Source organism: Leucoraja erinacea, chromosome 21, assembly GCF_028641065.1.
Source record: "Leucoraja erinacea ecotype New England chromosome 21, Leri_hhj_1, whole genome shotgun sequence".
Classification (NCBI taxonomy): Eukaryota; Metazoa; Chordata; class Chondrichthyes; order Rajiformes; family Rajidae; genus Leucoraja; species Leucoraja erinaceus.
In genome coordinates, this window is record NC_073397.1 from 9,754,466 (window position 1) to 9,772,908 (window position 18,443).

Consider the following 18,443-nt stretch of genomic DNA (forward strand, 5'->3'; position numbering starts at 1 on the left):
AGTAACAAGGACCTGCTTTATGCACATCTCCCATTAATTTACAAATGGAAGGAAAAATGATGAAATATTGCTTCTTTAGGCAAGATCATGTTGCAATAATCTGTATGGTGCAAAATCAGAACTGGAAAAATGAAAAAGGATTTTTTTCAAATGGATAGTTCTGACCCAAAATGTCACCTATCCATGTTCTCCATGAATGCTGCCTGACCCACTGATTTACTTCAACATCTTGTTCCTATCTTTGGTATAAACCAGCATCTGTCTGTGATCTACCGATGTGATTGTTATCACATCATAGACGATTCCCTGGTCTTTATAGTTTTCAAAACACTGAGCAGCATAAAGGTTAAATCATATTGCAGCTGTTGATGATATTGTCAATTTAATTTAAAATATCCAAAAAAGAAAAGCTTTCACATTGACTGGAAATTGCAACATAACAATTGTTTCATCACACAAGTTGGGAGTATTTGGAGTATTTTGAACATGCTCCATCATTCAATAAAATCTAATTGTAACCTCAACTCACATTCCCGCCTGCCCACAGTAACTTGCACCACCTTGCCTATTAAAAACATGTCAAAAAATATTCTAAGACTCTTCGTGCATCACCCTTTAAGGAGAGATATTCAAGAACACAACCTTCAGGAGAAAATATTTCACCTGGCTTATGCAAGTCCTTAGACACGAGGAAATATCCTCCCCACCCCTCCCCCCCCCTGTCAGCATCTCATATCTTTCAATCAACCCATATTTCACTCTTCTGAATACTAGCGGACATAAGCCTAACCTGCCCAGCCTTTCCTCTTAAGGCAAGTTGCTCACTGCCGATATCAAACTAATATACTTTTTAACAAGTTCCAATCTATTTACATACTTTAAAACAAAAATAAGGCAGTCCAGTCAAATTTAACACAAAATGTACTTACTAGGACAGGTACACTTTCTGTGTAAAAAATAACTTGAATAGCTGTGGGTTTTCACTGAGGAAATCCTTCACCTGGCGAGACAGCAAAGAGCAATAGGCTATTGATTGTTCAAATACTTTTAAACGCAGTCACCGTAAATACAACAGAGGAATTACTGTGCAAGTTACATAAAGCATCGACATATACGCTATCAGGAAAATCTGTCACTTCGAACTGCCGTATCCTTAAACTTCAAAAATAACTTTCAAAGCAAAGTGCAAAGAAAAGTTCCACGGCTTTATAATAGAGTTGTCATGTACACTGATCAGGTGCAGTAGGTGGAGCTTTCTTCTGTACCTCTGGCATAGCTGAATTCTCATGGGCGTATATTAATGTTGGCAGTCTGCCAAAAGTCCAAACATGTTTATGTATCACCAGCTAGTTGCCTCACCTTGACAACTAAGAAATAAAAAAAGCACTCAAACTTGTCTTTAATGTAACTAAAGACAGCTACAGAATAAGAACTAAATACAACATGTAATTGATCTGGGCTGGGATTTCCTACCTAACTAACGATAGTGGACAGAAAACAGTTCTGGACACCAACAGTCTTATACGATAAAATCAGAAAATGTTCTCACAGCTATTGTGAAGATAGTTAATGTTTCAATTGTCAGAACTCATTAGTATGTTTGGAAATAAATAAAACATTATGCTTCTGTTGACAATTAATCGGTGCAATGGACACTGTTATTTAAAAAGACCTTGTTAATTCGATCAATTAAATAGCATGTTGAGGTTCTGAATAAATTTCAGGAATGAATGGGATAAATAAATGATGAGGATAAGTCATCAAGACTCCAGGGAAGGGGTGCAACTAGTGAATTACTTTGGGAGAGAGGCAGCATAGACATTATGGATTGAATGGCCCCTTTCTGTACTGTCACCATTCTATGATAGTGGGAAAGTCAACATAAACACCATGAACTCTTCACTCTTTTAAGATCACTAAAACCAATGAGTATATTTTTTTGTTTTGATGGCAGGCCATGCATTGTTGCTGCTGCAGGAGTACAATAAGTGTGGCCTTCTGAGGCGGACAATAATCTGCGTTGCCACTGAAGGCAGCATCTAACCCAATTTCCTTTGCATTAAATTACCCCCTTTTTAAAACATAAAATATTAAACTTTCCCTGTGAAAAAAACACTTTTTAAAAGTGAATACTAATCCATTCCATGTTCAGTGTTCGGTTAATGAGCTAACAATGTGTCATAAAATGTTGAGGAACAAGATGAGGCTTTGTAATCCATGTCAGCTAAAAGGAGTAATCCAAATGTAATTCCTTTATAGCTTATGAATTATGATATTTCAACAGCATGTTCAAACATTGTTTTTAACCAGCAAATTTACAAGCTGCCACTTCTATGGTATTAGAATGTCAGAAATTTGAACTATATAAAGACAGAATTAATTCCTTTAAAAATTAAAAAACCGAAAGTACTTTTAAAAATGTCTTTTCAATGGAAAGGATTTGCTGTAAGAGAGAGGTGTATTTCAATTAATTTGCATTTCTTTCAAAATTAAACTTTATATAATTTTCAATAAAATGTAAATCTCCTGAACTTTACCCAAATCCATTTCTTTCATCACTGGGTTTGGCCCAAATCTAACCTGGAGCAGCTCCGATGAGCTGGAGAATTGCAAGATGTTGTTGCAGGTATTGCAGCTTCCATATGGACTCCAACACGATGCAGTTGGAGGAACAGAGAAGCAGCTTTTCAGTAAGGTCAAGTGCTTATCCACAAGCATTTGAACAATGAGCAAATAAATGAAAGCATTTATGTGTGCAATTGTCAACATTTCAGGAAAATCCAGGCCCCAGCAAACTACATGCACTGTTAAATGGGCAGTCAGTGATAGTCTATTTTCTTTGGGCTTGTTGGTGCAATCTAGCTTTCTACATGTAATTTTCTAAGCCAGAAAATAATTAGCCGATAAATAAGTTGTATTTGGCCTTATGTCAGTGTGCACTAAACTTTAATGAATGCCGAATATCATCTTGGCCCTGAGAAATAAATTTAATTTGTTGCGTTTAATTCACTCAAAATATTTCAAACTCCTATGACTTTTAAAAGCTTTATTCAAACATTCATTATATATTTCATTAGTTACATTAATATATGGTTATCTCAATCTTTATTTCACAAACTATATTGTCTCAATCTATATCATTTTTGTTTATTATATATTATTTATATGTATTGTTTACAGAACTGTTATGCTGCTGCAAGTAAGAATCTCATTGTTTTGTTGTCGATACATATCACAATCACACTCGATACTATGCAAAATCAGAAAATTAAAAAAGTCAGTTTTTTTTTTACTTCTTGGCTTGTATCTGGAAGGCTTCAGATAAGAATTCAGTGAGAACTTCACTCGTTCCTATAGGATGGTTAAAGTTGCCTTTCACAAAGTCCCTTGTCTTTTTTCCTGGGGGGAGCGGCAGAATCACCGTCCCTGTGACGAGGCGCAGTCCTGCAGCAGGAGCCTCCACAGCCAGAGAAGCATAAACATGGAAAGAGTTTGCAGAGATGATACTGCAGGTGTCCTGGCTCCTGTGTGGTTACGAGTACATAATTCAGTCTTTTAAATTCTATCATAGATAAAAGCTCCCCTTATGACTGTGAAGCTTCAATTAAATGTTGAGCGGGTTCTCTGCAAAGTGTTTAAGAGCATTTCCTAGCTCAACACATTGTAATGTAGAGCTTCATGTTGCAGGAAATGTTACTCAGGCTTGGTGTTTGCTATCAGAGCCATAGAGAGGGTAGGATTAGTTTTATCAAAATAAGCTCATATTTCAGGTTTGGGCATGTAAAGCTTTTGATATCTTTGGACAATTTAATATTTAATAAACGTGCACGCAAACATTCCAATCTGCATGATAGGTGAGGAAAGACAAATCATTTCAGGATTTCAGAGAAAGAATTCATACTGCATAATATTATTCTTTTGCTTTTTTTTTACACAACATTTCAGAATAGTCTCAGGGAATTGAATTTACACTGCAAAATTAATTTCTGAAGATTTCCTAGCGGAAATATTCCTGCTGAACTCATCATGGAGGAAAGAGCACTTCCCTGAAATCAACCCTGGGATCAGGAAATGAGCAAAATCCAGAAAGGAACACAAGAGTCATATTCTCCCCTTCACAGCTGTGATTATTTTCCACTGTTTCTCTTTAAATATACAGATTATTTCATAGGCAGACTGAGCCAAAGAGGGGTTGCACAACTATTGAAAAGATTTGCAGTTGGTATGGACTAAAGAAATATTTGGAGCTCAAAAGTTTAACTGTGTTCCCGTTAAGCTATGTACTGATTATCAGGTGTCAATACCCCATGGATAGAAAGAAGAACCAAAACTACTGGGATGATTGCAATGTTGGAAGTGTCAAAAGATATAATTGTATTAAATGGGTTTGTGCCAATTCCTACAATTCCCCACAAAAGTTAGGTCTACTGTCCAAAACCAAAGGTAATGTTGTTACATCATTGCATTCTAAGAATAAAGGGGAGGTCATTTAAGACCGAGGCGAGAAAAAAAAGTTTTCACCCAGAGAGTTGTGAATTTATGGCATTCCCTTCCACACAGGGCAGTGGAGGCCAAGTCACTGGATGGATTTAAGAGAGAGTTAGATAGAGCTCTAGGGGCTTGTGGAGTCAAGGGATATGGGGAGAAGGCAGGCACCGGTTATTGATAGGGGATGATCAGCCATGATCACAATGAATGGCGGTGCTGGCTCAAAGGGCTGAATGGCCTCCTCCTGCACCTATTTTCTATGTTTCTATTTCAGATTTCAAATACTTGATTTCTACAGGGTTAGTAAATCTAGCTTTGGATGCAGGCAGAAATGGTGGTATATTCCTGAGGTACAAACAAAATATGCTGGAAATACTCAACAGGTCAGGTATCATCCATAGAGAAGGAAAGAGTTATTGGCCTGAATCATTTGCAGAACTGCCTGCAGCAGTGGGTGGAACCACTGGACTGTGCAAAGCTTCAGGATTCCTACACAAAACGTGAAGCCCCCAAGAGTTTGCAAAAGCTGCTCCACGGCTGGTGTTCTGGTTGTACACCACTAATGGCCTGCTCATCTTGTCCACCACTACTCTGATTAGTTCTCAGTTATTGTGCTGGGAAACCAGCTCACTGAATGCATGCCAATTTAGACTCCATGCAGACCCATTTAATTTGATTACACAAAACAGGGTGTGATTTAAGTTAATTGTTGTTAGTTAATTTAAGTGCTTTAAGTTTCCGCTATACTTAATTTATAATAAGGAGACATGGAAGAGCAGGTTGGGGGAGGGGAACAGCAAGCGTCGACCATCTACACACCACCCTTCTTCCCGCCCCATCAGTCACCACATGAACCATCAGTTCCCACATTGGCTACATCCAACACTACAAGGTTCACAGAACCTGAGACATCCTTAATCCCGAAGGACTACCTAAAGGATGTGAATGGAAAGGTAGGAAGCTACCGCAATGACAGCCCCCAGCTAAACAGCAAGGGCTCGTGCAGTGTGGAGCCTTTGTAGTCTCAAGAGGCAAGTCCTAACCAATAATTAATTTCTGAACATTTCTATTTAGCTGGGAGTCCTCTTGCTCAACCTATTGCAAATTCATTCATTTGAATAGAGAAGGCAGGGAGGGGATGAAGGTCAAGTATAATAATTTGAGTTCATTCTTTTGCCTTAAGTATATTTATTTTGTAATATAGTTCTGGAATGATGGTGCACTATGGTGAAAGCAGTGGCATAATTAGTTAGAAATAGAAAAACAGGTGCAGAAGTAGGCCATTCGGCCTTACAAGTCAGCACTGCCATTCAATATGATCATGGCTGATCATCTAAAATCAGTACCTCGTTCCTGCTCTTTCAGGAGTTAGGAGTTATTAATTTATTTTGTTTCTTATATATTGACCATATGCATTAGATTTACAGACCTGTTAAGTTGCTGCAAGTAAGAATTTCATTGCACCATTGTTAGTGTATATCACAATTAAACGCTCTCGACTCGTGAGGGGTATGATTTGCTTCTTTTAAGGGCCTGTCCCCTGTGGGGACCTAATTTACGCTCACCACAAACTCGCAGCATGGTCGACACGTGGTCCTAGGAGGTCACTGTAACTCTCCTTCATGCTCGAGAGAAGTTCCTCCATACTCACGGCCTCAGTTTGGTCGAGGAGAATATTTTACTATGCTGAAAAATTGTCTGCAAGTAAAATTTGGTCGGCATGGAAAAAAATCTATATCTTAGTCGAGTAGGTCGGCATGTTATTATTAGGTAATCAAAGGCAATTGAAGGTAATCAAAGGTATTCTAAGGTATTCGTAGATAGTGTTAGTATAGTCGAAGGTAGTTGAAGGTGGTCGGCTTCAGTCTCCACTATTCGGTGTCCAGTTATCCCGAGAGCATCGGCGAGTAAATTGTAGATAGTCGAAGCTAGTCTTCAACACAGTCGAAGGAGGTTGAAGGAGGTCTTCTACATGGTTGTAAGAGGTCTTCTACATATTCATAGGAGGTTCTCTACATAGTCGAAGGAGGTCGTAGGAGGTGTTCTACTTCGGCGATACAACAAGACCATGACACTCTCCTAAACTTGCAAATTAGGTCCCCACAGTGGGACAGGCCCTTGGGTTAGACAGGTCAGGCTTTGCTCATTAGCTGTGAGGTATCCACAGAGTGACCTGCTCAGTAACACTCAGGCATAGTTGTCCCTCCCTTTATAAGCTCTTGTGACTCAGCACTATTCAATTATCGAAGAAGTATTAACCGTTGAAAATCGAGTTTCTTAGGTAACCTAATTACACCCTAGACTCATCATTCATTGCTCTATGCGTCAAAAAGAAGGCATTTCTTTGATGTAGAAATAAAAAATAAACAATCTGAGTAGATTGACAACAAACGAACTTCTGAAAGATTTAGGTGTGGTCAAAATATGCAAATAGGGAAAAGTAATGGATAACTGGGTAGCATATCTAAGCGGAACAAGAGATAAATACTATTGAATATTATGCAGCAAGCAGTTATATGGTACCTCAAGGACTCAAATGCTATTATACATTTCCCATGTCCCAGTGGGGAAGACACATTTAGTGTGGTGCTCACTATGAGGACTGTTAACTATGATTATCTGTTTTTGCACCCAGAAAAAAACATCCTGAACAAAGCAGGAAGATGATACCCGCCACATTTTCTATTGAAAGTTATTGGATATTCTCATTTTGTGCGGATTTTGACCAACATCTTGCCTTTAAGGCAAGAAAATGTGACACACGCAATGTCATTGGTAAATTGGATTAGAGAGAATCCAAAGGCTTTTTAGACATACATTAAAAACAAAAGGGTAACTTGATAGAAGGTAGGACTGCTCTAGCACAATGGAGGGAATTTATGCTTGGAGTCAGAGAATGTAAGCGAGGTGTGAAATCAGTACTTTGCACCTGTGGTTACACAAAAAAGCTGGAGAAACTCAGTGGGGTGCAGCAGCATCTATGGAGCGAAGGAAATAGGCAAACGATTTTCCCCGGGGGCCGAAATCGAATTCTCCCATTTTGTTAGTCCTTGGGGGCGGGGGCCCCCCTGCTGGCCTTTGGGGCTCCTCCTCCTTTTCCCTTTCTTGTCCCCACCCACCCCCGCCCCCGATCAGTCTGAAGAAGGGTTTTGGCACGAAACGTTGCCTATTTCCTTCGCTCCATAGATGCTGCTGCACCCGCTGAGTTTCTCCAGCTTTTTTGTGTAACCTTTCATTCTCCAGCATCTGCAGTAGTCTTAAATACTTTGCAGGGTATCACCAAGGAGAAAGACATAGGTTAAAACAATATCAAGGTGATGGGGGATGACTTTGCAAGAGTATTAAAAATCAATTAGGCCTCATGCCTGGTGATGATTGTCCCATTAAGGTGAGAGAGGCTCAGGGCCTGGTGGGATCTATCCCAGGTTATTGAGAGAGGCAAGGGTGGAGATTGCGGGGATGTTGGTGAAGAATTTTGTTCCAGATGACTGGAGGGTAGCCAATGTTGTTCCCTTGTTTAAAATGGAAAGTGGAGAAAATCCAAGAAATTATGGGCCCAGAGGCCTCAAGCAAGTAGTAGACATCGTACAGGAGAGGAATCTTCAGGAAAGTATTTACTCATATTTGGAGAGAATGGGCTAATTAGGGAGCAGACAAAAGGATTTTCTGCATTGCAGGTCATGTTTTTTTGAGGGGGTGATGAAGGTAATTTATGAGTGTATGGCATGGATGTGTCCACGTGGATCTTAGTAAGTCAATTGATAAAGTCCCTCATGGCAGGCTGATTCAGATGATTGAAAATCATGGGTTCCATGGTGATTTGGATTTAGATTAAGAACTGGCTTATCCATGGGTAATTTTGGAAGGGTGTTATTCCAGCCGGAGGTGTGTTACCAGTGATGTTCCGCAAGGATCTGTACTAAGAGCCCTGTGATATATATAAATTACTTGGCCGAAATGTAGATGGGCTGGCTAGTAATTTTGTTGACAGTGAAGAAGGCTATCAACAGATACTGCAGGATATAGACCCATTACAGGTGTGGGTGGAGAAATAGCCGATGAAGATTTATCCATGTGAGTGTGAGGTGTTGCAGGTTGGGATGCCAAATGTGAGGGGAAAATGTATAGTTAATGACAAGATCATTAGTGGCACCAGTGGGTCCAAATCCATCGTTTCCTGAAAGTGGCAACCCAAGTAGGGAGTAACAAAGAAGGTGTATGCTATAAAGGTACACAAAAAAGCTGGAGAAACTCAGCGGGTGCAGCAGCATCTATGGAGCGAAGGAAATAGGCAACGTTTCGGGCCGAAACCTTTCTCCATAGATGCTGCTGCACCCGCTGAGTTTCTCCAGCTTTTTTGTGTACCAGCATCTGCAGTTCCTTCTTAAACAAGGTTATGCTATGCTTGTCTCCAATTGGTTGAGGAATTGAGTACAAGAATCAGGAGGACTCGCCCCCCCCCCCCCCCCCCCCCCCCCCCCCCCCCCCCCCCCCCCCCCCCCCCCCCCCAATAGAAATTACAAAGATTAGAGGGCATAGCTGTAAATTCAAAGGGGGAAAGTTTAAAGGATACTTGCATGGCAAGTTCTGTTTTACACAGAAAGAGGTAGGAGCCTGGAACGTGTTGCCAGGGGCGTTTGTGGAGACAGATACAATTGTGGCTTTTGGAATGACACAAATATGCAAATGAATGAATATGGAGCATCTGCAGACGGAGGTTAGTTTAATTTGGCATCAGGTTTGGTACAGTCATTGTCTTTATGTTATGCTGTTCTGTTCTATTTGTAGCATTGTATGTACAGGAATTTTAACTACAGAGAATTTGATTAACAGTGAGAGAGAGAACTATTTGTTGCATGCTACAAAAGATTCCTTACGCTAAGCCAGTAAAACCTGTCTGTATTTAGATATTTAGCAAGGTTATATTTTCATATTTGATCTAAACACATACAGAACCCAGGTTACTGTGCATTCATATGCAAATAATGTTTGCTATGTAAATACTTTAGCTTTGGAATTGTTTTAAATAGAAGCATCATCGTAAAAATATTCAAATTATACAACTTAATTTATTTGTATGTTCAATATGTATGTCCATTATATTCAATGTGTTCATTGTATTCAATAATCTGTACATCCATTATATTCAATAATCCTTTAGACACCCAACTTCATGAGAGTCATGAACATGCAACAGAATACATTTACTTCTGTAACAATGAGGATAAACATTTATATGCAGATGATTTAGGGAAACTGAGGATCTTCTTTAACGCTGGGAATGCAATAAAAACAAATAAATCGATCTTTTAAAAGTTAATAAGAGTTCTTAATGATAATGCCAGGTATTTTCCCTGAGATGAATCTGTAAAGAGACATATTTTGGGTTTGTCATCATATATAAAAGGAACAGCAAAGAAGCAGCTAAAGAGATCTTACAAAGACCAGTGATTAAAAAAAAAACATAGAATGCTCCAACAGAGCAGAATCTAGTATATATTATTAAAGTTTATTGTAATGTTTGATAGAGTGTACAGTGTTAGAGCATGGGCACTTTGGAGGATATCTCAAGCACAGTGGACAATGTGTCCCTTTAGTCTCAATGATCTTAAGATGCATAATCATCTGGTGCGTTGCAATATTAATATTTTAAATCAGGGAGTCAACTTGATTCCAATCAAAGTCGTGACAATGAGTCAAGCATGTGGGTTACTGATTCCTTCCAGCACATGGTCTAGGCCTGGGCTGACAGGTCAGTCATGTACTGCTGTCTTTGGAGGCTGCCCACTGTCTGCCTGATGGTTAAAGATAAAATAAAACTCCTGGTCTGAACACGTATAGTTTGTAGCAGCCTGGTGACATAGCTAATGGAGCTGCTGCTTTACAGCTTCAGTGACCCGCTTTCAATTTTGCCCCCCAGTATTGTTTGTACGTTCTCCCTGTGACCGTGTGGGTTTCCTCCAGGGTTTCATCCAAAGACGTGCGGGTTGGTAAGTTAATTGGCCACTCTAAATTGTCCCCCTAGTGTATAAATTAGTGGTAGTATTTTGTGGGGGGTGTTGAGGGGAAATAGAGGTGAAACAAAGTGGTGGTGGACATGGATGCAGTTAGCAGAAGGACTTATTTCAGCAGAAGGACTGAATATTCAATGATGCTATGTACACCCCTGCCTTTAGAATCTCCTCAAGCTGGGCACTGCCGTTTTTCAAAAATTACAGCAGGGTTTTGCTCAGATAGGTAAGTGAGCTGAAAAATGGCAAAAGGCAATAAGCGAGTTCTGTATTCCGACTCTGCATGCCCAGGTCATAGGTCACTAGCTATGAACAGTCTTGGCAACAATTGCTGCTGCATTGTGTGCAGGCTTGCGTTTTGTCCGTGGTCGGGGTCAGGGTCGGGTTCTGCTCTCCGTCGCTGTGGGTGCTCTTGAGTTGCTACTGGGCCGTCCACATCCCCTCCCCAGTGTCCCGTCCCTGTCTGGAGGTGTCCGTGGTGACCCTGGGCAGGCGGGGCGGCCCCGGACTTGCAGCTGCTGGCTCCAGCTCAGCTCTGCCTGTCCTGCCGGGTTGGCAGGGTAGCCTTCCACCTCCACCCCCTCCCCTCAGTCCGACACCAAGATCCTGCTGAAGATGGGCAGTCGCCGGCCCTGCTCGAAGACGGGCGACTCGGAGCCGCTGCTGCTGGGGTCGTCCTGGTCGGAGAGAGAGTCTGCGGACAGTCTCCTGCCAGTCATGGGCAGACCGGGCGCGCGCTGGAGCTGCTGGTGCTGTTGGTGATGCTTGCGGCAGCAACAACCTCCTTCCCCTCCCTTGCCCAGCCCCAAGCCCAGAGTCTGGGCCAGCTCCAACTCCAGGTTGGTGCTGAAGGCCGCCCTCAGCGTGGCCCAGTTTAGCGCCGGGCCGGAGGAAGCTGAGCTCAGGCTGGAGCAGGCGAGGTGGCATTGGGGCAGAAGCCGGTGGTGTGCAAGGTCCGGCACGGCTCCGTCTTGTACTTGGGGTGGCACTTGTCGCCTGAGTGGGGGGGGAGAACCAGGGATGGTCCAGTGGTGCTTTGGCAGTTCTTGCGGCGTTGGGGACACGGGTTCGATCCTGGCTGCGGATGAGAGCTGGTCCAGTCTCCTCCTCCCCTCGGAATACTGACCTCGCTTATTTAAGTTTGAGGTGTTGCACTTTGCGAAGTCAAACTAGGTTAAGACTTTCACAGTGAACAGTAGAGCCCTGGGGAGTGTTGCAGAAAAGGAGGGCCCAAGAGTGCAAGTACATGGTTCCCTAAAAGCTGGGTCACTGGTAGACAGGGTAGTGAAGACATTTGGCTGGCAGGACTTAATCAGTCAGCACATTGAGTATATGGCATATTAAGTGCAACACGTCATTGATGAGGCCACACCTGGATTATTGTTATATAGTTCGGTTACCTAGCTACAGGAAAGACTTCATTAAGCTGCAAAGAATGCAAAGAAGATTTACAAGAATGTTGCCAAGACACGTGGGCTTTAATTAAATGGAATGTTTGGACTTTCTCAGACTTTATTCATGGAGCTAGAAGACTAAAGGGTGATCTTGTGGTGAATAAAATCATGAGGGGCATGTAAAAGGTGAATGTCCATGGTCTTTTGCCCCAGGAAAGTGGGGTAGAAAACTAGATATCATGGGTTTAAGGTGCAAGAAAAGGTATAAGGTTTAAGAAAACATGTAAATGAGAAAACAATTAAAAGAGACCAGAGGAGCAATTCCTTCAGACAGAGGGTGGTGCTTACATGGAATGAGCAGCCAGAGAACTCCCAGGTTGCAGCTGGTACATCGATTGGAAAGGATTAGAGGGATGATGGCAAATGGGACCGGCTGAGATGGGCATCCTGGTCAGCATGGACAAGTTGGGCCGAAGGGCCTTTTAAAGTACTGCATAACACTATGCCTCTTTAATTTGAGCATGTCCCTTTTGTCCCTAAGCTAGGCCCAAAATCACATGAATCAGAAACCTTTCCAAATACCTATCAAGTCAAATGACAATAAAGCATCATACATTCCTCCCTGCACCAGATTGATTTTGGCTATGGCTCCTCAGCACAATATATTCCTTCTCAATGCCAGCATCACCACTCATTTAAATAAATAATTCAACAAATAAATCATTGTTCCCTCCTGGGGAAAGCAAACACCCCACATTGAAAACCCAGGATTTATTGGCTTGGCAGAAGTGTCCTCCTTGCCCTGATCCTTTGTCTCTGTCTCCTGATCCTCATCTGCAGAAGGCAGATTTCCATCAACCATTTTGGAGGAGGCTGCTTGATGAATCTCAGCTTTAAGCTTGACAGAGCACTTCATCACGGAGAACATTGTCAAACAAAATATACTCTGGAAGAGAGCAAGGAAAGCAAGAAGCACAGTCTACAAGTTATAATTTTTTTATTACTTTCAAAACAGTTGAAATTATGAACCATTTTCATTTTAAACCTGTAAAAATCCAATCGGTGGGATACAATATCTGCTGATTTTTTAAAAACCAAGTTCAGGAACCTGTCATTTAAAATTAAACCAGAAAAAAAAATGCAAATGCTGCAAATCTCAAGTAAAAGTCTGAAGGCAGGTTTGATGAAAGTTTTTTTTTTACCTAAAGTATTAATGTTTTCTTTTCCCCCACAAATGCAACAGCATAACCAAGAAGGACAACACCCCAGGCACGCCCTCTTCTCCCCTCTCCCATCAGGCAACAGATATAGAAGTGTCAAAACGCACACCTCCAGATTCAGGGACAGCTTCTTCTCTGCTGTCCTCAGGCAACTGAACCATCCTACCGATAACTAGAGAGCAGTCCTGAGCTACTATCTACCTCATTGGAGACCCTTGGACTATCTTTGATCGTATTTTACTGGACTTGCACTAAACGTCATTCACATTATTCCCTTTTATCATGTATCTGTGCACTATGGATGGCTCAATTGTAATCATGTATTGTATTTATGCTGACTGATTAGCACGCAACAAAAGCTTTTCACTTTACCTTTGTACACGCGACAATAAACTAAACTCAAATGTTGTCTGTGTGTTACTACCATTTTCTGTTTACATTACTGTTAGTCTCCCTGGCTTGCAGTTTGTGTGGTGTGGTGTTTATTAAACAACTTCGTAAATATGCTTTTTTTCTCTTGGACTGGACACAGTGAAGGGCACTCAGAACAGCATTCAAGAGTTTTTAAGGCGTAGCACATGAGAGGTATGGCCTTACAACCTGATAACAGGCTTGACAAGCCATGACAATTATACCTCTAGATCGACTGGTCATACAAAAGGACACAGATTCATTTCACAAAACCCATTTCATTCTGGGAGATTAATCTTCTACGAGAGAGTTGATGTGGTAACATTAATACATAACCAAATTATACGTTCAGTATCTTTAGATAGATTTCCGAAACCCATTTAGCATTTATTAAATTTAAGCATGCCCAATGCCCTTTATTCCAAGACAATGTCCTCTTGGAATTTCTTCCAGTGCCAGAAATTGGAATAGTGTGTTTATTTAAGGAATCTGATGCCAATTAAGCTGGCCAAAAGCCAGTTGAGAAACATTAGGGCTGTAAGGATGTTGGGAAGGGAGTTGATAATGACTTTGTAGGAAAGAACTGCAGATGCAGGTTTAAATCGAAGATAGACACAAAATGTTGGAGTAACTCAGCGGGATAGTCAGCATCTCTGGAGAGAAGGAATGGGTGACGTTTCGGGTCGAGACCCTTCTTCAGATTGAAGAAAGGTCTTGACAATGACTTTGGTTTGCATATCTTTCCAGTAAATTTGGAGGGTTTTGCAGAGAAAGTGTTGGCAGTATCTCTCCAATAGTTTGAGGTAACTGCTTGAGTAGTTTGAATCTCAGAACCCTCTGGGAGGGTAGTGATCACAGCAGATGTTGAGTGCTGGGCCCGTTGTTTTATTGCTAATGACTTGGGGCTTGATCTTTGAACTGCACAGACACAGCAAGAAGAGAGTGTGGCCAGGGTGGTGTGGGTCTTTGATGATATTAGCTGCCTTCTTGTGGCAATACTTCCCGCAGATCCCTTCATTGGTGAGGAGATTAGTACCCGTGATGAACTGGGCAATGCCCAGATATTCTGCAGGCTCCTTCATTGTTGAATGTTTGAGCCAGTCGAGTTGCTCGCCACTCTATACTTTCAGAAGTTCAAAGGAGTATTTGGTGACATGTTATATTTTCTCAAACTTCTGAGGAAGTTGTGGCATTGGTGAGCTTTCTTTATGATTGCATCAATGTGTTGGGTTTAGTACAGATCATTAGAGATGTGTATGTCCAGCAATTTGAACCTGTTGACTCTCTCCACCGCCATCTCACCACCAAGGGCCCTTGGCCTTCCCTTCTCTGAAGTCAACAATCAGATCCTCAGTCGTGCTAATGTTGAGAGCAAGATTATTGTACTGCTACCATTCAATCAGATTATTAATCTCCCTCCAATACTCTGACTCATTATCTGTCCAACAATAGTGGCACAGTTGGTGAATTTAAGGACAGTGTTGGTAGTGTCTCACTATAGAGCTTTGTTTAACTTGTCTCCAGCAGTTTAGATTTCTTCCAAGTTCCTTCATCTGACAGCAGCAGCACAATGGTACGCCTACCCACCATACACACCCACACTGAAGAAGATATTGACATGAAGCGTCACCCATTCCTTCTCTCCAGAGATGCTGCCTGAGTTATTCCAGTATTTTGTGTCTATCCACCCAATTAAAGTTCTGTAATTGTTTATTATTACAAAAATTCAGTGCAGCCATATGTTTTATATTGTAATTACTGATGATTATAGGATTTGTGGTTTCAAGTATATTTTCTTAATTTCATAGATTAAACTGCATATTTTAGGTCATCTGGCTCAGGAAATGTACGTTTAATTTGATATACCCCAAAGTAGTAGTTGAAGCTGATACATTAGTGGCATATTAGTCCTTTGAATGAGCACATGGATATTCAGGGAATGGAAGAATATGGGTTCTGTTCAGGTGGGTAAGAGTTGGGCGTGTCATCATGTTTGGCATAGATGTTGTGGGCTGAAGGGCATATATATTCCTGTGCTGTACTGTTCTATGTTAAGTGTGCCACTATTACAGATAATCTCATAGATGCACCTCTGAGATTAATAAAGTGTTAGCGATTGAAAAATGTGTTCAGACAATTAATTAATGCTCACTGGCATTGAAAACACTGAAAAACTCCAAAGTCCTTTTAAAGAATTTAACTAAAAGATGGACATGTCACCGGCTGATCAAAGGGCGATCTGCCCAGTCTTATTCCACAGGCTATAGTATTTTGTAAATTTATACAGTAACAGTCGATATAATTTGGCCAATGTATTGGAACATCTTCTGTGTGCAATTTATAAACTATAAAGACTTGCCGCATAAAGATAAACAGACTTAAAGGAGGCTTGGAGAGATCGGTCTTTTAACAGCGAAAATTTATCCAGCCATGATAGTGGGGGACAATTTTTATTTTCAATCACATCTCAGATGGTGGTAATAAAAGCAAGGAGACTGTGGATTCTAGCCCTTGCATAAATCTTTAAAGACAACATTAATACTGAGGCTGAAGTGCAGAAACATGGTGGAAGTGCTGGGCTCAGATGTGCACTGTTTGAAGGACATTTTCTTGATTCAAGGTGGATGGGAAAGGTTCGATGATACATTATTCCCACCAAAGGAGGGAAGGGAAGTTATCTCTGGTTTCTTGCACAAAACTTTCCTTCATAAAACCTCAGCAATAATTTATCAGAACATAATATTGCCACAGAGAGTAAAATTGGCTCATGTTTCCAGTGTTGCAAGCAGTAATAAAAGTACATTTCAGTGTGTGCAAAATAGTTTTGAGAGACAGGTCATAAAAGGCACCATATACTGTAACTGCAGAAGTTTGTATTGCATCATTGTCCTTTTCACCAGTATATTGCAATTAAATTGAAAATATATACAAAACAAATGAATAAAGATCATGAATATAAATGTTGTTTTGATGAAAACAATAGAAAATGTAAAAAAATACCTAAGCTTCTGATCCGCAGTCCAGAGATTTTTGTTGACAACCAGCCTGTTCTGTCCTGACACCCCTAATGAACTCGCATCAGAAGGATGCTGCAATCCAAGGGTTCTTACAGCCAAGATTCCGGAAAATGTCTTCAGTGAATGAGGAGAGAATCCTGAAGGAAAAGGAGAGAAGGAGAAACAGCTTTTACTGGTAGATGGAAACAGTATTGAGTGAAACACAAAGGGTTGGAGTAACTCAGTAGGTCAGGCAGCGTCCGTGAATGGAATGGACAGGCAATGTTTGGGTCAGGATCTTTTATCAGAGTAATTATGGTAGGGGGAGAGAAAGCTGCAAAAGAGGTGGGGCTGGGATAAAGCGTGGCAAGTGACAGGTGGATACAGGATGGGTGAACAAGGGCTAGAGGTGAAGAGGAGATAAAAGGGTGTCATATAGAGAGAGACGAAGGTGCGAAATGTAAAGTCAGTGGGAGGGATATGGGTTGAAAGGGACAGGATAGTGGGAGAAATGGGTGCACAACAGGGAGAGCGAGAGACGTGTGCACATGCAACACACTGGAAAGGGAGGGGAGTGTTATCTCAAATTGGAAAATCCAATGTTCATTCCGCTGGGTTGCTAATAGATTATGAAGTGCAATGAGTAGGAAGGAACTGCAGATGCTGGTTTACACCTCAGATATAACCATAATGTTGAGTAACTCAGCGGGACAGGCAGCATTTCTGGAAAGGAATTGGTGACGTTTCGCATCGAGATCCTGAAGTCTGAAGAAGGGTCTCGACCTGAAACGTCTCAAGTTCCTTCTATTTAGAGATGCTGCCTGTCCCGCTGAGTTACTCCAGGACATTGTGTCTATCTGAAGTGCAATGAGCTTGGAGCTTTACGGGAACACACTGAGAAAACCAGCTTCAGGCTGACAATAAACTTAAAAACTCAATTTGCAATCATTATGACGGTCATCAGAAAATCAGCTAACTTAAAAGAAGAATCACTAACAGTTATTAAATTTAATAATAACAGATGTATTCCTTTAAACTAGGCTGCGCTGATTTACTGAACATCGAGTGGCCTAGATATTATTGCCAAAATAATTGCTCATAATGATGAGTAAGTCTCTGGCAACGAGGGTAAAAAAATGATCTTTGCACAAATCAAATTTGATTGATATTAATTACTGACTACATAGATACATAGACAATAGGTGCAGGAGTAAGCCATTCGGCCCTTCGAGCTATTCAATGTGATCATGCCTGATCATCCACAATCAGTACCCCGTTTCTGCCTTTTCCCCCATATCCCTTGATTCCACTAGCCTTAAGAGCTCTATTAAGTCTCTTTTGAAAGCATCCAGTGAATCGGCCCTACTGCCTTGTGAGGCAGAGAATTCCACAAATTCACAACTCTCTGGGTGAAAAAGTGTTTCCTCATCTCAGTTCTAAATGGCCTACCCCTTATTCCTAAACTGTGGCCCCTGGTTCTGGACTCCCCCAATATCGGGAACATGTTTCCTGCATCTTGCGTGTCCAATTCCTTAATAATTTTATATATTTCTATAAGAAACCCTCTCATCCTTCTAAATTCCAGTGAATATAAGCCCAGTCACTCCATTCTTGCATCATATTACAGCCCCGCCATCCACGGAATTAACCTACGCTCCCTCAATAGCAAGAACGTCCTTCCTCAAATTAGGAGACCAAATCTGCACACACACAAGGATGCCCAGGTCTCGTCGCACTTCTCCTTTTCCTAACCTGACACCATTCAGATAATAATCTGCCTTCCTGTTCTTGCCTGCAAAGAGGGTAACCTCACATTTATCCATATTATACAGCATCTACCATGCATCTGCCAGCTCACCCAAGCTGTCCATGTCACCTTGTATCCTCACAACATCCTCTTCACAGTTCACACTGCCACCCAGC

The 18,443-nt window shown here is 41.3% G+C and overlaps 1 protein-coding gene across 2 annotated transcripts in view; it reads right to left on the reverse strand.

Moving 5' to 3' along the window:
* The window catches only part of slco4a1 (solute carrier organic anion transporter family, member 4A1), a 159,937-nt gene that overhangs the window by 60,326 nt on the left and 81,168 nt on the right, over window positions 1-18,443 (reverse strand). For both annotated transcript variants that reach the window (XM_055652092.1, XM_055652091.1), the window contains exons 2-3: window positions 16,525-16,678; window positions 930-1,000 (exon numbers count right to left, since the gene is read on the reverse strand). The gene's annotated coding sequence lies outside the window, so the exon portion shown is untranslated. The remainder of the gene's footprint in view (window positions 1-929; window positions 1,001-16,524; window positions 16,679-18,443) is intronic.